Source organism: Heliangelus exortis, chromosome 1 (assembly GCF_036169615.1).
Source record: "Heliangelus exortis chromosome 1, bHelExo1.hap1, whole genome shotgun sequence".
In the NCBI taxonomy this organism is placed as follows: Eukaryota; Metazoa; Chordata; class Aves; order Apodiformes; family Trochilidae; genus Heliangelus; species Heliangelus exortis.
This window is the reverse complement of record NC_092422.1, coordinates 29906610-29931013: the sequence shown is the minus strand read 5'-3', so window position 1 is coordinate 29931013 and position 24404 is coordinate 29906610. Positions and strand designations below refer to the sequence as shown.

At 40.6% G+C, this 24404-nt stretch overlaps 1 protein-coding gene across 2 annotated transcripts in view; it reads right to left on the bottom strand.

The window, feature by feature from the left end:
• The window catches only part of ENOX1 (ecto-NOX disulfide-thiol exchanger 1), a 376541-nt gene that overhangs the window by 276407 nt on the left and 75730 nt on the right, over window positions 1–24404 (bottom strand). For both annotated transcript variants that reach the window (XM_071740024.1, XM_071740005.1), the window contains exon 2: window positions 23775–23848. The gene's annotated coding sequence lies outside the window, so the exon portion shown is untranslated. The remainder of the gene's footprint in view (window positions 1–23774; window positions 23849–24404) is intronic.

Here is a 24404-nt window from a genome sequence, read left to right as displayed (position 1 = left end):
TAAAGGTAGATCATCTAATGCAGCAAGATCAACATTTAATGCTTTGGAAAAATACCTTCTATCTGACAGCCAGGGTCAACATCTGCCTATTCATCTTTTCAGGGAAATGAACACATCAATTGGAGGCATCATATTACATTATTATGGGACTGGCTATCAAAAGGTATATGACAACAATAAAAACTCAGAGTATTTATTGCCTAATATGCTTGAGCTCTAGCACTTTCCAGCTTAATGCATTATTACTGGGGGCATTAGTTTCAACATCTCATTTCTAAGGGACATGACATGTACAAACCCAAGTGGAAGAGAAAATGAGTTTGTCCAAACCATGAGATTTTAGAGAGCAGTTTTAAATAGCAGTTCTTCCACTCTAATCTATAATATCTAACGTAAAATATCCATGACTCTGAAACCAAGTTCTGCATTTTGCCTTCCACTTTCTCAGTCATTATCCCATTTTGAAAGTGATGCATCACAAAAATCTTTTCTCTGGTGTTTTAAGAAATAAACTATTTCCAGTTGTTTCAGTAGTGCCACAATGAGAGCCAAATTTCACAGCATATGAGAAATTGTTATTTGATTCCTCCCAGTTTTTTTTTAAACCTCCTTTTCCACTAGGATCCTTCGTAAACCACAATCCTTCCCATTCAAGGTTAAGATACCAAACATAACAAAAGAAAAGAGGAAGCAGTAGTTTCCCAGCTCTGTAGCACTGGCCTGATTCACAAGGGGAATTTTATACCTCCCTCTGAACAGATGTCATGGCAGAAGAAACAGACACACCCTCAGCAGATGGGTCTTCAAATGTCTTAATGCTGACAAAACATGTTTCCATTAAATTTTATGTCTGGAGTGACCCACTTCCATTTCTCATACGACTGATGCAGAGTCCCAGCAAGGGTTGTTCATCTTTTCCCTTAACTGTTGCCAACTTTGCAGAATTGGAAAAGGTCTGCGAGGACAAAAGAACCTCAGCAGTCATCTACAAGTTCAGTGCTCTTCCCAGAATAAATCCTTTGAAAACTGCTACCATAAAAAGGGATATTTTCACATTTGTGCACTGCTTTCCACATGAACTATCTGCAGAAGACAACAGAGGAATATCTGTTAGCACAGTCAGTGCTACCATCAGGTTATGAACTACTCTGAACACCACAAGTTTTTCTCCTAAATGGTGCCTTTTGGCTTTGTGGTTGGTTTTGTTTGGTTTTGTTGGGTTTTTTTTGTTTGTTTTTTTTTCATGGGAGATGCTGAGCACAACTACCCTCAGTTAGAGACTCTCTTGGAAATCTGCCCCAAGATACCCCCAGACCAGCATCTGACCTCATACTGCTGCTGGTAAAAAGAGGAGTGATCTCAGTGATGTCAGCAGTGTTTCATCCTTTGCCAGCAGAAGAAAAGCTGGCAAAGGGTGGAAACCCCAAACAGCTGCATTTCCATGATTTTCTTGGTCTGCCATGTCCACCCTCCAGCTTCAGCACAGGAATTTACCCAGTTTTGGGTGTGGTTGGTGCTTACAGTACTGACTGACCACACCATGGGAAAGCAGCAGCCATGGTAAATGTGGGAAGTGCACTATAATGTCTACCTTGACCCCTCACAAACTTAATCCACTGATCTCAGAAGGGCTGAGACCTCAGAGTGCAGCTCACATGTAAAAATTTCCTGAGGTTCTTCCAGTTAATAAAACAGCACCACAAAAATCAGATTGTTTCTGGATGCCTGTGGATATTTTGACAACAAAATGGAAAGGAATATTCCTCAGCCCACCTGTGAGTGACCTGTGATTGCTCTGTTGATAACAGCCCATGTCTCCTGCCAATCTTCCAAAGCTTGAGATGATTTTTACCACACTTACTGCCCGAGCTCCTTTTGAAGAAAAATGCAGTTCAGATTGCATTAGTTAAAACCATCAACTCTCAGACAAATCAACCTGTCTTTAGCCTCTGTGATGTTTGGTAGTGATGTTAAATGTGCTGAGCTAATTACAAGCTGATGCTTTTTCTCCACAAGGAAAAATTTGTATTCTACCACAGGTAACTACTGGGGGGGGGGGGGGGGGGAGCAAAACAAAACAAAACCCACAAAAAAACACCTGCAAGAGTTGCAAGAGAAGTTATTCAATAATTGTGCTCTCAGTTGGGACAAAAATTCCAGATAGTCAGAAAATCATGATCAAGTTCTATTTTATGTAACACATCTGCTGCATAATCTGCTGGCGAGGTCTTTGATGTTCTGAAAAACACCAGTAACTGTCATAATTAAATCCTCTCTAGTTATTCAGCTGCACAGCTCAACTACTATTTCACACAATACCATCAGTATGAAAGCCTACTGATTTTCTGACCTGCTAGTATAATTGGATTAAAATTCCTAATCATTATTACTTGTGAAGGGAACGACAGCTTCAAGTTTGGTACATCATGGGGGTTTCCATCTTTCCCTTCAGTCAGCAAAAGCTCTGCCACATGGCCCAAGAAACACTTGGCTGTTGTGACAGAGCCCCATCCACATTAGAATCTTGCACAGTAATTCCCTATGATGTCAAAAGTGCTGCTTTATGTCTGGGAATAATTTGTCTGGAGAAATAGAGACCATAAAGCAATATGGAGAAACATTTTACCAAGGACAAATGCCTTCTCGTGGATTTTTTTAGCCTGGTACTAATTACTTCCGTGTTCTTTTCTTCCATGGCCCCAAAAGAGGAGTTTTAAATTATGTTATTAACTTGATGCATTTGTGCTCATACGAAGGAAGTCAGAAGCCACTGTTTCACATCTGCTGTTTTTCATTTTGTGGTTTCCAATCCCAGGGCTTCTTGCTGGCTGCAGAGCACTCAGCCCCTCCTGCATTTCTTCCCTTCCTCTCTACTAAGCCAACCCACATCAATCCATGTTAAAATACACTTAATTTGCACTACTTTGCAAATACTCCTTAATATTTTGAATGCCCTTAAAAATTTCAATTTTTTCTTCTTGTTCTTTTTTTCCCAAGAAGACCCTTGAAGACAATATGCTGAAATATACAGTTATTTTTTAAACAACCCTCTGTTGTCGGTGGTAAATATTTAAACACTGTTTATGATCCCTGCCAGATTCTCTGCCAAAGTGAACTGCCTGTCTCCTTCCCATGGGGTTTACAGGCTGGAAAGTGTAGTCACACTCACAAATGCTGAGGGGAAAAAAAGCAAGTTAATATAATTGATAAGTAAAAAAGCAAACATACAAGATCAATATTGCTTATGGTATACCTAGCATCCTTCAGCATGACTCACATTAATCCAATATAGGCTGTACACAGTACTTTCATCTTGAAGAAGCTACAGCATCTTGCAGCCCTAACAACTTTTATAGCATGTCCTTGAAGTGTCCTGTTCTTTTCATCACTGCTGAGAAAATATCACAGTCCCTTTACTTTTTCAAGCCATAATGATAGGGTAAGCAGTGCTGAGAAAAAAAAAATGCAATCACAATAACAGAGGAAAAAAACATGATTTACAGGCACAGAAAGTAAATCACTAGGAAAGCCTGTCTTGTCCTCCTTTGTATTTTGCTCACAGGTCAAGCAATCTTAATGAACCCTCCTCCTTATGCACTTTATTCTTTGCTCTTACAGAAAGCATTGTTCCTTCAAACTCCTGGGATGTTTTTCAGAAGCTACACTGGAAGTCCCATATGGGTTAAACTGGGTGTTTGCTGAAGAGCTGCCACAATTACAAGTATCAAAGCTGGAGGACAGCAGCGAGCTCTGCTCTGTGATTTACCTGCCAGTATCAGGTAAAGTTGCCAGTGGAAAACTATGAATGATGATTACTCCCTTCTGAGCAATCCACATCAGACAAGGAAAGGTCTTGCTATGTAACTGCCTAACTTCCCTCTGACTTTCAGCATACAAATGAAGGTTGTTAGCTGCCCACGGTTTCAGCCGTTTACCTGAATAAAGGTGATAAATTACTCTATTACATTTTCATAGACAAATTTGAAGCTGGATTGAAGTCGGGTCAAGAAGCTGCTTCAGTCTCTTCCTCGCTACATATTTAGTCAGGGAGCCTTATCTGGCAGAAGAAGCAGAGTAGAAAAAGCCTTTAGGCAGGGATGTGGGGGAAGGAAGGAGAGAACAAAGGTGTGTTTGCAGCACAGAGACATTACTGCACTACCTTAATCTGTCTTTCCTGGCTGGTAACGGTTGTTAAAACAAAGAAAACACAGATATCAGTGTGACAGCACCCAAAATAGATTCCTAGGATCCCTGAACAGTCAAGCTGAAGTCTTTGCCATTGCAGCTTCATTGCTACCTGGAACTCCCTGAACCAGCTAGATGTAATCACTACCCTGGAGAAAGCTTTTTCAGTGCTGAGCAGGCTTGCACAGACTGGCAGGGGTTTTACCACATTTCCTCTGTTTTTTGGGTTTTTTTTTCTACAGCTCTTAGCAGACTTGTTCCACTTGCTCTACCTACTTTGCTCCATGCTAAGATCTACTTTTCCCCTCAGTTTCTTCTTCCCTTCAAGTGACGTTTCTCTCTCTCTCTCTCTTCTTCTTCTGATACTCTGCCCTGACAGGATAATGGTGGTGATGATGAAACAACTGCTGCATCCAAACATCATTTAAAAACACATTGATGTTCCTGTACTTAAAGGGAGGCTACAGAGAAGATGGGTACTCCCTATTTCCAAGGAGTCACATGGACAAGACAAGGAGCAATGGACACAAGTTGCTTCTGGAGAGATTCTGATTGAAGACAAGAGGAAAATTTTTCACTCTGAGGACAGTCAGGCATTGGAGTGATCTTCCAGGGCAAGTGGTGGATTCCCCCACTTTGGCAAGGTTTAGGTCTTAGCTCAGTGGGATGCTGGGACATCTCATATAAACAGTAATAGTAAAAGGGTTGGATCAGGTGGTCCTTGAGGTCCCTTCCAAGCTGACATTCTATGATTCTCTCCTTCACTCTATTGACAAGGCTAAAGTCCAGTCCTATTCCCTCCCTGCCAACCCAAATGCTTGCTCTTCTCCATGCAGGTAAAAAAATTCCCCCCAGACACAGTCTCAAATTCCTGAGACACTACTGTTAACTGAGGAACCCACTCACAGCCCTTTATAAACAGACCATATCAGCAAAGAAATGTGTGGTATTGAAATATAGAGGGCTAACAAGGATCAGTCAGCAATATTTTCAGACTACAGCAGAGAGAATTCAGAGTTCCTAAAAATAAGAGGTCAGTATGCATATCTGATGTAAATTTAGGTCAAATCCTATCCCAAAATAGGCATACCCATTTCTCACTGAGTCACAGTGTCTGGATGAAAAAAATAACTCAGGTTTTAAGCTGATTTAATATCTGGACAGGGGTGATCTGACAACAGCCAGCAAGACCTTTTTGCCTGATGGCCAAAGCAAAGGAACAGTGGAGATTTGAAATCATGTCTTTGTTTGACACCTTCTCCAGGGATGTTAAACCTCTTGGGTTCATGTGAAGTGTGTAACAGAGATAGTTTATACTAACCCAGAAGATCTATGAAGTGAACAGACTCAGTAAAACCCCAAACAGCTGAAGCTGAATTGCTTAAGTGTATTGATTTTATGCAGATCCTGTGGTGGTGAAATTCTTACAGAATTTAGAGTAGTCAATGCTATCTTTTCTTTTATATCTTTTCCTGTTTATGAAGCCATCCATTGAAGATGGGCAGGCACAGTCCATTAATTTTTTTTTTCTGAGGTATGTGTTTATTATAACAACAACAAGAACAAAAAAGACTGGACTTATCTGGCTGTTTTGGAAAGTAGATGTGGAAGTCAAAGAACAAGAGGCTTTTCTACAATATCTTCAAACATAAAAATATCTTCAAACATGAAAGGCTGGGAGGGGCCTTTAAAGGTCATCCAGTCCAACCTCTCTGCAGAGAGCAGAGACATCTTCAACTCAATCAGGTGGCCCAGAGACCTGTTCCACCTGACCCTGAATGTTTCCAGAAATAGAGCTTCTACCATCTCTCTGATCAACTTGTTCCAGTGTTTTCTCACCCTGGTTGTATAAAATTTCTTCCTTAGATCTAGTCTAAATCTACCCTCTTTTATTTTAAAACAATTACCCCTTGTCCTGTCAGTACAAGCCCTGCTAAAAAGTTTGTCCCCATCTTTCTTATAGGCTCCCTTTAAGTATTGAAAGGATGCAATAATGTTTCCCTGTGGACATGCCCCCAGAGAACTGAGTTCTTAAGTTTTCTTGTGTCTTTTCAATCCTTATCCATCCTGGGCACCAGGAAGAAACTCAAAGCAATGATTTCTTCCTCCCATCCACTTTGAAAAAATATTAATATTTTGAAGTACTTCTCTTTCAGACCAAAAACCTTGCAACATCTTTTAGGATATGCTAAAATACAGAAGTGATCTAATAGAAATATATTCCAGAACACTAATACCAGGGAGAGATATGGTAGCAGCTTCTCAGACAACATAGGTTATGTTAACACACTAGTCTGGCAGTACCCTAGTATGTAGAGGTACCTAGTATCCCTAACAAAGCCCACCAGTATTTAGGCACCATTTAAAGATATCTATTTGTTGATTAAAAGTATACTTTCTATATAAACCCTACAAAATTTCCAACAGCAATAGAGAAGAAACACACTTGTTTTCTTTGAGCTTGTAAAAATCGGGCACCTCAAGGTAAATAATTGCACCTCTTGCTTTGTTTGGGTTTTTTTAAATCTTCCTGTGAATCTGAGATTGAAAGAATATCTGCTTCAGAGTTCCCTGGAACTATGTTTCAAATAAACACTCAGTGACAGCTCTTGCCAAGTCTCTCCAGACTATTAAGGACACATCAAGTATTTCTGGACCTCTTTGGAAGGGCAGGATGTGGATGACACACCCAGGATCACTGAGGACTTGCATAATTGCTCTGAGCACATTACCATCACTTCTGGAAAAGTGGAGTTAGTTTGCTGTTACTTCTTTATCTATTGAGTCCCTGCTTGTTCCACGCTTGGCAAAAGGAGTTAACAGCACCCAGGCTTTTACAGACAGGATTCATCTTGTTTAAAACTTACTTGCAATTGTATTTCAGTTGAGAGTTCTACCCATTTTCTAAACTCATACCATCAGCAGGGACTATGCTTTAACAAACAGCTACTATTCACTTTGCAAAACAAGAATGTTTCCAACACCATGAAGCTTTGCCCAGACTCTCACAGGCTCAATCTCTGGCCTTATCTGCTCCTTGCTGAGATCTACAGCAATGCAATATATATTTCCAGCTCATTACTTCAGATTGCAATAGACAGAATGCAAGTTCTTCCAAGTTTTACAAAGATTTTAGCGTGATTTTTCCAGTGATTTTTTTTTGTTTGTTTGTTTTTGATTCTCCTTATCCACTTTTAAGAAATTCTATGTCTTAGCTAGGGTGGGCTGAAGAAACCCCAGAAGCCCAGCTTGCTTTCTATAACTGCCTGCAGGCAGCTGGAATGGGTGCCAGCTGCATTTGGAAGTATTGTTACAGGCAGCAGTAGGTTCAAAGTGGGTGCCCACATCCACTCCAAGCAAATGGCTATCAGGAGAAAAGAATGCTATTTTTCCATCCTCAGAAGGATTCCAGCTCCCTGGTCCCCTCACTGTGTAATGCTGTGTAATGCTACTCCTGCCATTTCTGACAGCTCCAGGGTTCTTTTCACACTCTGTCCCACACTCTTCCTGAGCCGTGGGTTTGGGATTTCATTTCAAGCCACTTGTGCTCTCTTCCTTAAAAGTATCATTAAAGAACCTACGTGGGAGAAGCCCTATTTAAATCCATCTGTGTTCAACAATGGCAATAAAAAATGATTGCATGGTTAAGCTTATAGAAAGCCAAGCACAAGACCTGGGCCAGTATTCTTTTAATCAAATAATTGCTATTCAGGAGAGACTTTCTGTGCAACAATTACTTCTCTTTAAAAGCCCCTAAAATACTTGAATGAACTCAAGCACTCAAATGACTTTTATTTAATGCCCATCATAATATTACATTATAAATATATTGGAATTTTTCTTTAGCTTTGTATGTATTTTCTTTTCTAATCACGCCACTGGAAAAATAATACCACACTCCAGGATAAAAGAAAAAACACTGTTATTGGAAAGAAGCTTCTTCTTTAGCTTGCCAAGCAGCTACCAGCCTTCCAAGCAGCAGCAATGGCATACACGAGGGTTGCTATACAACATAATCAGTGGGACTTGGAGAATTGCTTTGCCATTTCCAAACGTATAATGACTGTTCTGAAATGACCCTGTTTTGAAAGGAGGAGGATTTGAAGGGAAGCAGGTGGCTACTAACAACAGTAAACACTGTGCTGCTGCTAGGGATGGGGTAGGAGGAGGGCAATAGGTTGGTGGCAGAGTATTTCATTTCCTTGTGATCTTATCAGACAAGGACTTGAAGTGGGAAAAGGCAGCTCTGCAGCAGGATGTTGTCAGTCCACTGAAACTCCAGTGAAACTCCAAACTAGAAGGTCTGTACATTCTTAAAGCACAGTAATAACTGGCCAGACTGATTTCTTGTTTTCCCCTGGTGATTCTAATGAATTTTCATGCAGAATGAGGCTATGTGTGAAGGGTCACCAAAGACTTTTATATAAACTCCTTGTTAATAGCCAGGTAGTAGAGAGGAAAGGAAAGAAGAGACAGAAGGAAAGAAATTTGATGTTATTTGCTCATCTCTAACAGGCTTGGATTCCTTTCAAAGTATAATGAAATCCATCATACCATCCAGACATGACAGTGTCTATGCTTCATCAAAATATTTGTAAACAGCAACCTCTTTTATCTATAGAATGGATCAAACTTTGCTCTCCACACAATAATTTCAAAAAGATTTTCCAGAACAACGATGCTCTCAGACTCCACAAAATACAGCTTGCAGGCTCTGCTGACATTTCAAACTACCCAGTCTAAACACTATCAATAAAGTCAAATATATATACACAGACATATATATTTCCTTTGGGAAGAAAGAATTGCAGCAGCCCAGCTCTGCAAACTGAGAGGGTATTTCCTGGCAATATCCCACTAATTCTAACTCTCACCACCAAAACTTAGCCCTCACCAAGGGGAAGGACACAGGACTGGCAAATAATTCAAAAAGAAAGTCAAACACACCATGGACTGAGTGCTCTGCTCTTCCACCACCAAGCCAGTCTGGTTCTTTTGTTTAATTAACCTCTGCCAGCTGCCCTTCTTCTGTGGATTGTGCCCATTTGTGTAGACCACCAAGATTGCAGAATAGCACAAACAAATCCAGTAAAGTGCCCTTAATAAGCATTTGACTGAAAAAAAAAAAAAAAAAAAAAAAAAAAAAAAAAAAAAAAGAAAGAAAGAAAATAAAAAAAAAGCCAAAAAAACCCCCATTATTCTCACTTAGAGTTAGGAGAAAGCATTTGTATTTAAATGGAAAAACATATTAATAGCTTCCCTGTTTCTTCCCCTCTGCAGGCTAATGTACTTCAGAAAACTGATATTTATTTTTCTTCAAAAGAGTAGAAATATGTCTGGAAGAGCTCCTTGTTAAACTACTGGCTACACACAGATAATACCATCCTGGGGACAATTTTCTCCTGCTACTTTTAATGTGAAATAGCATTTTCAAAATCATTCTGTCAGACAGCTCTTGCACAGGAAGGGCTTGAATTCTGATGGCCCCAAAGTAACAGTGATATTGCCTTTGCTCTAGAGCCAGCTCTGCAAGATACTAAATGTCCTTGACTTTCATTATTTAAAAGTGCACATTACCTGGTAGGATTTTACACTAAAAATTGCAGATTGCAGACGACCTAGTTAGAATCCAGAAATAATAATAGTAATGATGTTAATAATATTTCTAATAATAAGTAGTTTCTTGAGCTTATCAGAATTTTACCTTAAAAAAGGTGTCTCAAGTATCTCAACTTATGTAGCACAGAAGCTACATTCCAGCCCTGAAGAGGTCAGGCAGCTGACACCTGGGCTGGGTGATCTCTGTAGGTCCCTTACAAGTGAATTATTCTATTCAAGTCTCTCAGTAACCATTATTACCAGTGTGCTCCCATTTAAGAAACAGGAAACCCAGAACACAGGGCAGTACCATCACTGTGCCCAGTGGAAAGTCAGAGGATGAGATGGCTGTAGAACAAGTAAAAACTGCTGAAACATTTGCACTTTGAGCTTTAGTTAGTAGACCAGAGTGTCTCCATTCTGTAACACAAGACTCCCAATGCCTTGAGTGGCATTAGGATATGCTAAATCCTAACAAGGATCCTAGTAAGGGAACAGGATGTCTGTCATAATCTGTAAAAGCAGTACAAAAGGAAGAACAGTGTCAGAAATAATGGTGCAAAACTGCTCTGAAGAAAACTTAGCCTAGCGAAAGAAAAAAAGAAGAGTCTCTGGATACTGTAGTTTGGACTCCCCAGTTAAAATATCACTGTCCACATCAAACTCAGCTCAGGCTTCCTTCATAGTCATCAGATAGAAACTGCCACACAAGTTAAGTGCTCAGGTAGGTTCACATGTTTGTTCATCCCAGGGCAGGAACTTCTAAAGCAGTGCAAGGAACTTCATCTACTTCACAAGCAGGTATCTACAGTCCTTCAGTGGGGCAGACAGTATGGACCAGCTAAAATGCAGATGAAGATACAGACCTCAAGAGTTACCTGGTATATACAGCATCTCCTACTTGAAGGCCAGTTCTGGTATTTTGTGGATAACAATTATTCTATCAACTGATGCATGATAAGGATTGGAAAACAGGGAAGAGTTCATAATTAATTTTTCTTACCCATTTGAATGTGCTAATAAAGGTAACTTGCAGCATGGTTCCTGTTAGCTTTTTAAACCATTTTGTTACACTTCTGTTTTTGTATTCTGCCATTGTACATTTCATAAGGATCACTTACTCAGAGAGAAAAAGACTGATGAACCTCCATTGAAATGGAAAGCACGAGCCCAGAATACTTCATGTTAAGGACAGGGGTAAATTTGTTTTCTGGTGAGAAATAAAACAGACCTTTGAACTTAAAAGTCAATGACAGAAAAAAAAAACCCCTCAAGATATGATATATAGTAGTAAAAAAAAGTTATTCAGGAGTCAGTAATTTCTCAAAAGGATTAACAGAGCATATGCAATATTACCAGTAATGAGATAGGATGAGTACTGGAAGCTCAATTTCCATGCTATTTAGATTGAACAGATAGTTACACTGTTGATATCTAAAGTGCTGTTGTTGTGACAGTGAAGGCAGAGGTCCTGTACATACTCTGAAAATTAATACAGTTCAGAGAAAATGGTAAAAATAGCAATCCTTCCAGTATCTAGTGGAATTTAAACCATAGAAGAAGGATGGGCCTTTAGATGACAAATTTTCCTTTTTATCATGAGATCACAGGGGGTAGGCTAAATAAGGCATCAAAGTAACTTTTTGAATTCAGATCGCTCTACCTCTGGGATTCAAGCAGAAATTTAATGCCAAATGGAAAACAGTAGGTAAGCATGAAAGCTGAAGCAATTTATCACTGCTATCTTCTCACCAGATAAGCATTTCTTTGTTTGAACAAATACACATTACAGTACACGAAAACAAAAATGTTTTGAACAGCACAGCTTCCATAGGGTTTCTACATAATGAAATTTCAGAAAATATTCAGTGTAAAAGTTTTGGTACACAAAGAAGATTATTAATTTTCCTTCCAAATGACAAGTAGATAAATACCTCTATGTGAAACACAATTTTAAGTACCATACACTATTCAGGTTCATATTTTTCAGTCCTTCAGAAAGCACAAAGAGGTGTACTTAAATTATTAATTTCTCAACATATCAAGTTGAAAAAACCCAAACAATTCAATTGAAAACCAGTTCAGTTGATAAATAACAATTGTGGGGTTTTTTTTTTCTCAGACTGTCACATACAAACCCAGTGCTGATTCTGAAGCAACCTGATTTCTTTCCATCTCATACATCATTACCAGTCCTAATGATTCCTCAGATCCTCCTGCTGCAACCTCACTGTCTCATATTTGTGCTGTCAGCAGCAGCCATTATCTCCAATCTATGCTCCCTTTTTGGTTATCTCAGTGGAATTAATTGATGAGACATCAGTGTCTGGCTCTTTGGCTGGTGCAAGCCCCATTCTAACTGCTTTGGTTCAGCAAGGTAAAAAATAATATGGTCCCATAATATGGACCTATAGGGTCCTTTCTCCTCCCCCAGGGCATATGGGGGAAAAACACAGTTACAAATGACATTCAAAATACAGCTACCATGAGTAGTAGTAAGAAAGAAAAAAAGCTTGCTGTACTTATTCCTATCAGATAAAATGCACGAGATTCTAACATACAGTCAGATGGTGTTTAAAAGCTGATAAAGGGGATTGGAATCTGGAAGAATTAGTATTAGAGGAAATAAATTATTATGTGTGTTTTCTCCTTTATATGATTAATTAAAGAGAGCCAGGTATCTATTGTGTTTTGACACTGGTGTCAGATGTGACTGCTGATAAAATAATCCAAGAGTCTCTCACAATGGAGGGGGAAGGGGGAAAGAAGCTCTAAGTAGAACTAGATTTTACAGCAAATTAAAACCAATTTTTTACATTAACCCCCAAAATTTACAGAAAGATAGAAATGACGCTGTCTGATTAACCCTTTGCCTGCCACAACTAGTGACTATTGGAAGGAAAAGGAAAGATGGGTTCCTTGAAGAGTAAAGGAAAGAAAAACAGTACAGGAAAAGAACTGTAAGACTGTCTGTAGGAAACTGGATGCCAAAGAGGAAAATTCAACACAAAGGATCTTAGAAGTTCTTCACTGTGTTGTTGAATCCTCAAGGAAGTGAAAGAACTTAAAGGAACAAAGAAAATGTCTTTCAGGGAAGGACTGATTTTACAACAGGAAAAAAGTCTTAGGGAAGAATTGGAGCTGAATATGGAAGGTGGACACAAATGAAGCTAAATCAGCAAGAGGTGAAAGAAGATGCAGAGATGCAAAGAGTCTCCCCTGATTTTTTTACCTTGTTTACAAAAGCAACAGAGAAAGTCACTTTGCTTTAAAGAAGTAAAGGTCTAATCCAGGCTAGCAGCCCTTGCATGTCAAATATGATGCAAAAGTCCTTTTTGCCCTGGGCCTCCAAAGCACTTAGTGCTGGTATTCAAGCTTCAGGGTAGAAGTAGATGACTGAGGAAGACCATACCTCTTCTGGTCTTTTTCAGACTTCATGACCAAAGTACATCTTTCCTGCATGCTTGAAATCTTTTGCAGATTCATAATTGAGCTTTTTGCTTATGTTGTCCAGAACAGGCAGGATTTAAGAAATAACTCACAGGGTATTTGTCCTGTGCTGCTTGAACTATTCATAGCACAAAGAATCATAGAATGGTTAGGGTTGGAAGGGACCTTAAAGATCATCCCAGCATGGGCAGGGACACCTCCCATCAGACCATGTTAGACAAGTTGTCACCCAACACAGCCTTCAATATTTCCAGGGAGGAGGCAGCCACAGCTTCCTGGTTCCAGTGTCTCACCACCCTCCAAGTGAAGAATTTCTTCTTAATTTCTAGACTAAATATACATACTTCCAAATTAAAGTCATTAGCCCTTTTTGTATCACTCCATGCCCTTGTAAATAGTCCCTCCCCAGCTTTCCTGTAGGCCCCCTAAACTCTGGGAGTAAGGGGTTTGGAGGGGGTGGGAGGGATGCTATAAATTCTCCCCTGGAGCCTCCAGGCTGAACAACCCAAACTCTCTAAGTCTGTCTTTCCATGAGAGGTGCTCCAGACCTCTGCTCATCTTCATGGTCCTCCTCTGGACTTGCTCCAAGAGGATCCTTCTTACTTGGGGAGCCCCAGAGTGGACACAGCACTGCAGGTGGGGCCTCAGGAGAGAAGAGTAGACTTACTACTGTGGTAAAGTGCACACAGCTCCATAGATGATAATCCCCTGCTACTCAGGGAAACATGTCAAGGAACAGAGTTTTTGGCCTGACATGAAAGTTCTGCACACCTGAAGTGGCAAAGACTGGCAGAATCCCAAACCAGTCTGGAAAGGGGCAAGAGCATCTCTGTAAAGATGCCTTCACCATAAAGCAGTCTAGGAATGACAGGTGGATGGAAAGATGTATGGCTGGGCAGTATCTGTGCTAGGAGCAAGAAGTTCTTACCACTTTTTTCTCTTTCAGCTTTTCAAAAGGATAATGTGAAAAATAACATCTGCCAACCTGGCGGTAAGGAGAACTGCAAGAAAGATGATGATGTGGCATAATGAGGTTACAAACCAGAGAACAGTGAGAGAAAGTTATCATGATTTTCTGAGTTGCCTGTATCAACACAGAAAGAAATGTAGTATCTACCAAGAAAATGCATTGCAGCAAGCCCCCTCTCTGATTTAGGACAGTAGCACTTACCTTTCCTTATAAGTCACCAGGGAGACAATGGTATATTGTGAAAATACAGTGGAGACATGGATTAATTTCAAACCTATCACATCATCTGATGAGATTTCCCTGGAGATCTCCTAGCACTTTGCAGCACTGAGAGCCATTATTTCCATACTTATTGGAAATAACGTCTGAGCCCTGGCAAGGCACAATATTCCCTCTGAGAGTTGTCATGACGGGAGTGGAATTAATTCTTATTGCCACTGTACACAGCAAGGGCCTTTTTGGCATTATTAGCATGTACCCCAAATGGTATTTAAACCCATGATGATACAGTGTACCATACAACAGCATCATCTGGGACCTCCTGAATTTTGACCTACATTTCTTGCTACGTATACTGAACACAAGTCAGATTTCACCTGCATTCTCATATGCCAGATGCAACTCCATAATCTTCAGTGATCCAGCTCCTGGCTTGTGCCAGTATGAAAACTGGATCTGTGATATAACATAAACACTCAAGACCCTTTCAAGATGCCATTTATTAAGAAGAAAGACTTTAATCACAATGATCTGTGATGCTAGTTGTCATAGTTTAGAAGATGAGCAAGAAGCTTTTTTTTTTTTTTTCTTGCAGTTAAATTAATTCACTGTCATTATGGAGTTACTTATCTATTTTAAGTGTTCTCCAGCTGGCTGCTGTTACCAGATGTGGACAGATCCCTTTGTGCTCTACTATGAAAATAGCCATGCTGAAATCCTTGGGTGTATTGAAGACTCAGCTACATTAATGTAACTTTCAGATTTCTGAGTCATTCTCCTACCAACTTTTACCAAATATTTCTGGTTTGTTTTTCCAAGCAAACTTTCTCCATTTTTAGATCTGTTTCTCTTACCTGATTCATTCAAGGATGCTTCTAACATTGCAATTTGTCACCAAGGAAACAACTGTTCAGTCACTCTAGCTGATGTCACTGAATGAATCAAGTAAGAGAATCATGGAAATTATTAAAAAAAAAAATGCATATAAAATCAAATGACCAAACAAATTCAGTAACAATTTGGAACAACCAGGAAAGAAATTCAATTGAATGTGATGGCTTTACTTCAGTACTCAAAACTGCAGGGGGGTTTAACTTTTTATCTTCCTCAGTGTGTGGCAGTGACTGAGTAAAATCCAATGAAATGGGTTCTAGCCAGCCCATCTTACAGTGAGACTGCTGCAGCTCCAAACCCTTCTCTGCCAAAACTTTCATGGGAAGCTGAGGAAAAGCAGTCCTCTCTCTAAGGGCATTCTGAGACCTGACTTGCCCACTTAACCATTCTACCCAAAAAGGCTGAACATGCAGCTGCCCCCAAACAGCCTAATATTGCCCACCAGATTTAAATATTTTATATATATATATATATATATATTCATCTAGCTCCATTTCCCTGACAGAAATAACCAGAGGCCAGAAATCTCTTCAGCTGTTATTCTCTCCCCACATTAATGTCACACTGATGTCTTTTTTATGGATCAATGTTGATTTTCATCCGGGATTCTGTAAAGCTTTGGGGAGAAAAGCTTGCATGGGATTTATACCGTTTCGTAATCCAGGGCAGCCTTTTGGAGATTTACCCATAAATCAAGTATAAATGCAGGATAAGCATATTTTTATTTAAATAATATATTTCTGTATTTAGCAGGAAAGTAGATAAAACCATTTTAGGATTTTGGTTAACTTACAAATTTCTTAGATATTTTTTGTAGTTACTGGTAACCCACAGCTAAAAATTTGGAAAATGTAATATATTGTATTTACCATAATATCTTAATGTCTTAAAGCTTTACAATTTTGACAGATTTCACAAGAAAATATAACCACAAGTTCATTTCTTAAATACTATCTATGATGATGTATTAGAACCAGCAACTTCCAACACTGTCACAGATGGAATCCCTGGGGATTAAACTTGAGGAGACACGCTCACAAAAAAGAAGCACCTCTTTTACAGCCTTAGTAATTAAATGTAATTAATTTACTAGCACCCTGCAGGTGTATGTACTGCAGGTAGGAACTGCAGGTATTAAAAAAATAATAAAAATCCTTCAGCGCTCTTGCTTTGCAATTGATAAATGCTATAATTACTCTTTCCTTTTAAGCAAAATACAGAGGAAATAATACCCAGTGATGGTGCAGTTCATTGCAGCAGGTCAATTGAGAATTGTTAGCATGTGTGTGACTGGTAAATAATTGAGTTAATTTGGGGGTTGAGTGACATATTTAGAAAACTAAAGATCACCTTCTTTTGTTAATTTAATCAAAACTTACTCTTCACCAGATAGTTCAGCGTATGTCTCCAGTATTAAGTTGGAACTGACTCTTTATTTTGCAGCCCTCACAGATACCAGGGGTTTGCAAGCTTCTAAGACTATCAACTGCATTAAATGCTGGCATTCAGCAAAGAGTTCAACAGAAATAAAGCATCATAACTACAGAGAAAACAAAACTGGAGAAAACCCAAACAAACAAAACAACAAAAAACCTGAAGAGGAAGCTTTCTTAAGCTGAAGGTTTTGTCAGATTTGTGCTGAAATCTCAATTTGTTCTGTCTCCAATAACAAAAATGTTAAAACCTACAAAATACCAACTTAGAAAGAGTCTCTGGGAATGTTAAAAAAAAAAACAACTTAAAAAATAAAGCCAATTCTCAAATGGTTTTTGCAACCACATTACAAAAACAAAAACTGTACTGCATGTGGATCTTCCAGCTTTGACTTCTGAAAAAGCCAGACAACACCTTTTTCAAAGTTTAGCTTTATTTGGAAATAAATCAGAATTCCTAGCTAATGTGACCTGTTAATTTATTTTTCATTGGATGTCCTCTGATCTCTTAGCAGAAAGTTTCTCTTCATTTCCAAAAGACATTCTATTAGCACAGGATTTGATACTGACCAGGACAATATTTAGGTAACACAGTGGGTTTCTCAACATAAAATTTAAGCTGTGAAGAGATGCACTTGAAAAGAGCTCAGTTACTCTTCAGTTTTGTATTTTGAATATGCAAACAAATTGTGAATTACTGGCAGCTAAAGCTTGACACTTAACTGTTTGTTATTAATACGCAAAGCCATTAATGTAATTATAAATATGGAAAAGAAAAATATCAACACTATTTACATTAGTTAGTTACTAGGAGGTAAAATACTTTGTCAGCTGTAATACAATACAAATTGCTGCAAAGCGTTTAATACATTTATAACGTGTGTATATTCAAAGCACTAGAATTTATATTCTAGGTCTGTCCTCCTGGGATCAATTTATGATGCTCTGTGCTGGGTATCTTGTCTTGACAAAATAATGATACTTCACTCACGTGTTGCTACGTTGGGCTATCACACGCTTTATGCATGAGTAGGATTACAGACCCAATTACAGACCAGTACACACAGAATCATAGAATCATAGAATCATAGAATTGGCTGGGTTGGAAGGGACCTCAGAGATCATCAAGTCCAACCCTTGATCCACTACCGCTGCAGTTCCCAGCCCATGGCACTGAGTGCCACATCCAGTCTCTTTTTAAATATCTTCAGGGATGGAGAATCCACCACTTCCCTGGGCAGCCCATTCCAATGTCTGATCACCCTCTCAGTAAAGAAATTCTTTCTAATGTCCAACCTAAACCTCCCCAGGCACAACTTGAGACCGTGCCCTCTTGTCTTGCTGAGAGTTGCCTGGGAAAAGAGACCAACCCCCCCCGGCTACCCCCTCCTTTCAGGGAGTTGTAGAGAGTGATGAGGTCTCCTCTGAGCCTCCTCTTCTCCAGGCTGAACAGCCCCAGCTCCCTCAGCCTCTCCTCATAGGATCTACACATCACTGGGATGCACAGGATGGGAAGCCAAAGGCATGATTAGTATCTACAGAAAGCACCACACACGAGTATGCACCTGCCTGTCCAATTCAGAAATAACCACACTGAAAAGGACCAGCACAAGCAGCAGCCGATCTTATCCACTTCTTCAATGCTGGCAGTGCTTTCTTGAGTGTTCCCATTTAAAAACCCATTCAGACATCTACCATCTTCACCCCATGCATGCGTGGTAAGTAATGACAGGCATTAACTCTGCAATGGAGCTCTAGGAGGTCTAAAGAAATTATTCTTGCAGGTGAAAGCGAGCCAGGCGACTACTGTAAGGTGGACAAAACAGACATCTTAAGGGACTGCTGCTTTATTAAATACTCAGTCATTAAGCCATTACAAGCTGAAAGACTGCCTTCATTTGCCTTCACTGTCTTTTATTTGGAATTAGATTTGTGTTCAGAATTACTGGTGTTACAAACAGCAACCAATCTGAAACAAGGCTATTTCAAAGCTCGTTATTAGTGCTTTAATTTTTAAGTCTTACAATTGTGTAACACATTACTGACATCCTCAATTAATATTACCCTCTGTTACTTGGTAACATACGGCATGTTTGGCAGCCTGACTCAGCCACAACTTTTGCAGTGAATCTGAAGAAGGCATTGATCCCAGGCTCCCAGGTACCAAAGTGGCATCACCTGCTGTAAACACACAGTTCCTGGCACTGCAAAGGGAGACCAAGAGATGCAATCCCAAGCCAGAAATGGGAAGATTTTTACCACATAACTTCTTTGCATAACTTTGAGAAATAGAAGGGGTGACACAGCAGAGACGCACGTTAGTAAATACAGCTCAGTGCCTAGACAGGGAAGCAAATTAAAAATGAACAGGGAGGCACTAAAAGCTGACAACTTCTCTTAACTAAACCAAACTGCTTCTGCCCAGTAGGTACTGGCTGGATCACAGTCCTGCTTTGTTTCCCTGCCTCTCCATGGGGCTGCTCCATAGCTCACTGAGAGCAAGAGAATCCTTGTAACAGGAACAAGGAAAAAAGTAAGAAAAGTAAGAACAAGGACAAATCATCTGTGTGTAACTCCTGGCTGAGGACTGGCTGAGGGCTGTTCGAGCCCCAGCTTTTTGCTGCAGTGCCTCAAAGGCTGCTCCAAATCTCCTCCCTGCACACCATGTCCCCAGAGAGGAAACAGAGTATTTCAGAGCCTGCTATTTCACCCACATTGCCCCTTCCTCTGAAGGAAGCTCCCTTGCTCAAGTGCTCCAGCAAGGAGCTGTTTGAGGAAACAGCCACTTAAACCCTGCCCTGTTGGCTGTGGCACACAACTTTTCTGCTTGTAAACAGATTAAAACTGCCACCCCTGCACATCTGCAGGGTCTTGCAAGCCATACCTGCAAGATGTCCAGACACTTTTCTCCCTGCTACACCAGACCAGGCAATACTTGGGTGACCCAGCTGCAGGGGACAGCCTGGGGACTGCTGTGGCCTGGTGGGCAACCACTGCTCACTGTAAATCGATGGTGATGGCCAAACAGCAACACCAAAGGGCTCTGTACCCTGAGCAGGAGCTTTGCCACATGGATGGAGGAGGCACAACCCTTCCAGCTGAACTTCGAAGCTTCTGCTGGCTTGTCACAATCTAACATAAAGTTTCTGTGTTTAATGTTGAAAATTTGTGTGTAATTAAAAAGTAAAATAAATAAATAAGTTGGAGCACACCAGTTATTTGTCCAAGGTTTCAGAATACAAACTGTGCAGTTCTTTAGCTGTTTGGTGTAGGCTGCTATAGATGGAAGGCAGGTATCTGTCTACCAGTGTTTAAAGAGGACCAGATTTTTTTAGCTGTTTAGCACTCCTAGCCATACAAACAGCCAGACTGACTCCTCCATCCATAAAAAGTGCATCCACGAATGAACAAGAGAGACCATTGCATGTACAGTACTCACTCACACAGAGATGTCTGTAGTACATTGGGTCTGCCTTGACAGTTTTGGAAAGAAAAAGGCCAACTTCTTCTAACCTAGCTTGGAAGGATCTGGAAGTTTCCCAGCAGTCATTTCATCTAACATCAGCCAGGAAGATCTGCTACTTCTGAGTCCTTCCAACACAAGCATCTAAGGGAAGTTGCTGAATTGGTGCCCGTCTTGATAAATCAGCCACGCTCCTTTCCCAGCTGCCAATTTAGATTGACCTCAAATCCTCCAGCTTCCTCCCCCCAGCGTTATGGTCGTTCTCTGCCATCGCACCTGATCTTTCACAAAAGTTTCCACACCTTCCAGGCTCATCACAACAACCCTTCAAGCATAAGCCGAAGCCAAGTTGACACAACACATTTTGTTTTTCTCTCAGAGGCACACATATGCCACAAAGATTGCAGTTCATCACCTACGCTTTTCAAGCACTGCTGAGCACGCTCAAGTGGGATAACACTTTTGCAAACAGTGCCGCACTGCTGCTTCTTTTTATTCACCCTTTGTTTGTTTTTTTTTCCATTTAAAGTAAAAAAGTTGCTTCAAGAAAGTCTGTTTGAGGTTATGTTCACAATTTAAGATCAACAAACTGCATTGTACTGATTCCAAAACCAGAACAGAAACATTGTCTCCTTTTCCCGGAATCCTGAGCATAGCCCAGGGGATGAGGCTTCCTCTTCTTCTCTGGCATCCCCTGAATGTGAATACTTCAGGGCATGAAGACGTTTTTCTTATGAGAAGTGCATTGTATATGCATGGTACCTGCATGACCATGAATATGCAGAGAGAAGTTTCCAGGAGCAATGGAAAGCAAGCTGTGCCTTAAAAATCCTATCGTGCTTACTCCTTCCTATTTTCTGTATGACACCTTGGGAAAAAAAAGTCATGGGAGAAAACAAATACTGACAACTGACAGGCATTGGATGGTGTCTTGAGCAAGGCAGAGAAACGTGCAACCACATGGACAAGGGCACCAGTGGCAGGAGGGGAGAGGACAGAAGGCTGGTTCCCTCCCAGATGGGAATTAGAAGTCACAGGTGACCCAAGGCCACATGCCCTACTAATAGCAGCAGCTTCCTGCTCAAAATAAGAAGCAGGTTCACACATTTTTTTCTCCAGTTGGGTTCAGACATAAGCTGCAACGCAGATGTTCACAGGGCACAAAGGGGACACCCAGCAGAGCTGGCTGCAAAAGAAAATGTAGAGGAATGACAGCAAGTTGCCTTTTACAGAAGGGTCCCTAGAGAGGCAGTAAAAGGAAAGCTCATTCCGCAATGATTTTTTTTTTCTGAAACTCCTCCTTGTGTAAGATCCCACTGCTGCCAACCCCCAGAGATTGAAAATGAATTAAAAAGGAGGAAAAAGCAAAAAGAAACATGGTAAAGAAAAATAATGGCGCAAAGGAGAAAACAAAGCTGAACAAATGAGGCTAAAATGCATCACGAAGATGAAAAGGGGAGAAGTAAGGGCACATCAATAGATTTGAGAAACAATAAGGAAATGTAATCATTGGAAACACTGCTGACATCCTCTCCACACACTCTGGAAGCACCATTAGACACTGGATTCTCTAAAAGGCACAAACACAATCCCCAACATCCACAAGATCCAGTAGTAGGGCAATCATATTATGTGATACAGGCATGCCTGATCCCATAAGTAAAATGGACACAACAGTTCTTTTCCAGCTTTGGCAAGATATTTTGGGACCTACAGATGACACACAAAATGAAAACATTTTTCATATTCTTACAGAACAAGCAATTTACCGCAGTAACAGATTCTGGTGGAGGGGATATCTGTACCAAAAAATGGTCATGCATTTTGATCATAAGAAGAATCCAAGTTCTCTCCCATTATAAATTTATTCAAAGTTTCTCACACAGATCAATCTAAGTTCATCCATGTATTCAAAAAGCCTTTTTCTAGTTAGAGCCAAGACTCAAAAAATTGTCTAGATCTATAAACTGTTTAGAAAGAATAAAATCTTCTTCTCTTCTTTCCCTTTCTCCATTGCTATAAGCTCAACAGAGTTTCAAGTATCATAAAGTGTGATCTGACTTTTAAAAAAAAAATCACCTAAAAATTGCTTCCTTAGATGCAAGAATGCATTTCTGAAACTGCCTGAATAATTTCTGCAGATTTCATTTCCTAATGAAATGCATGGAAAAAGACAGTTAAAAGCACAGCCTCAAGTATGAGGGGATCAAAATCAGAGCTACTTCTTCCGACTCACTGATTTTACTTTCAAAACTTCTTATTTGCTCATGAAGAGCCACCTTTTTGTTCAGCCTGAAGTTAAATGTGTAAGTTTGGCTACACATTCCTCTCTGAGAAAACTGTGAGCTCCACACCCTTTCCAATTTCTGCCATAGAAATACCACACAGTGCCACGGTTTGGGCCCAGCTGGTACCAACCGGGCCTCTGCTCACTCACTCCCAACCCCTACTGTGGGACAGGGAGGAGAAAATCCACCCAAAGGCTCCTTAATTAAGATAAGGAACAGGGGCATTTGCATTCCCCAACAGTAAGAGGCAAAAAACCAGACAGGTTCAACTTGGGAGGAAAAGGAAGTAATTTAATCTACCAGGAGAAAGAGAAAACATGGGCAGATCTTAATACCTTCCCCCCACCCCTCTCTTCTCCCCAGTCCCGGGTCGCTTCGCTGCCGCCTCCCCCTCAGGGCACAGGGAGGGGCAGGGGGGGTTTAGGGTCAGTTCCCCACACGGTGTTTCTGCCGCTCCTTCCTCCTCAGGGGGAGGACTCCTCACATTCCTCCCCTGCTCCAAGGCGGGGTCCCTCTCATGGCAGAGAGTCCTTCAGGAACCCCTCCGCCATGAGTCCCTCCCACAGGTGCAGTCCCTCAGGAACTGCTCCAGCCCAGGCTGCACACAGAGTCACGGCTGCTGCGGGAACAGTCACCTCCTCTGGCACGGAGTCCTACACGGCTGCAGATCCACATCTGACCCTCTCCATGATCCTGCACAGGCTGCAGCTCCACGTCTGCCCACCCGTGACACTTCACCAGCTACAAATCCACATGTATTTACCCCACCATGGGCCTTCAGGGACAGCGCCACATTTCTCCTGCATGGGCTGCAGGGGCACAGCTGCCATCTCACCACGGGCTGTGGGGAATCCTCTGCTTGGACAGCTTCTCCCTCTCCTTCTTCACTGACCTTGGTGTCTTTGCTCTGGCATTGCTCTCAACTTCTCCTCTCCTTTGCTGTGCAGATCTTTTTCTTTTTTTTTAAGTTGTGTTTTCCCTTTCTTGACTATGTTACAGAGGGGCATCCATCTTCCCATGAGGCAAGGCCAGAAATGGAACCAGGGGAGCTTCCACCCCTGTACCTCCCCCCACCTCCAGCTGCCAAATCACCACTGCACTAACCCATGACACATGTGCGACTGACAATTTATCCAGCAAAGATCCATCACGCTGTCCCGTTCAGGGCAGCTGAGATTTATCAAGACCTTTAAGTTCAGCATTAAATTGCCAGAAAAACCCATGCACACTCCAAATCATCCAACACAAAACATGAACGTCTCCATTGCACGTACCTATTTACTGCAGGTATTCTCCAAGTTTCAAGCCGCATATAACCAACAATTGCTTTGAGTTCTGAGTCCAAGATCTGAAAAGGAGATAATATATATTTTTTTAAGGTCACTAAAAGTACATGGCTTAAGCATACAGCAGAAAAAAATAATTTTGCAAAATTGTAACTCTGGAAATGAGTTAATAATTTAGTCTTCCTGAAGTTGAGCATGACATGAAATGTGTGGTGAGTTATCAAAACAATGGTATGATAATTTGTAGCCTACTAAACTTAAGATAATAATACTGTGTCAATTCTTAGGCAACTTCTACACGTGCATTCAGAATTAGTAGAAACCTCTGAAAACACATCAAATTCTCAATAAGCAATTTCGCTCCAAATATCTGTAAAGAAAGAACAAAACCAACATACTGAATATGCGAAACTGCCAGTGGCATAGCAGAAAATATAAATGTATTAGGAAACCACAAGCATGCCTATGTACATCTAAGCAATATTCTGTCTTTTTTTTGCAGCAAGATAATGGCATGAATAGGGAAGACACATGAAAAATCAAGGATATCATTTTGTGCATTACCTCCTTCTTCTTTCAAAACTACTGACCGTGGCAGTTCTGCTACAGGTGTGAAAT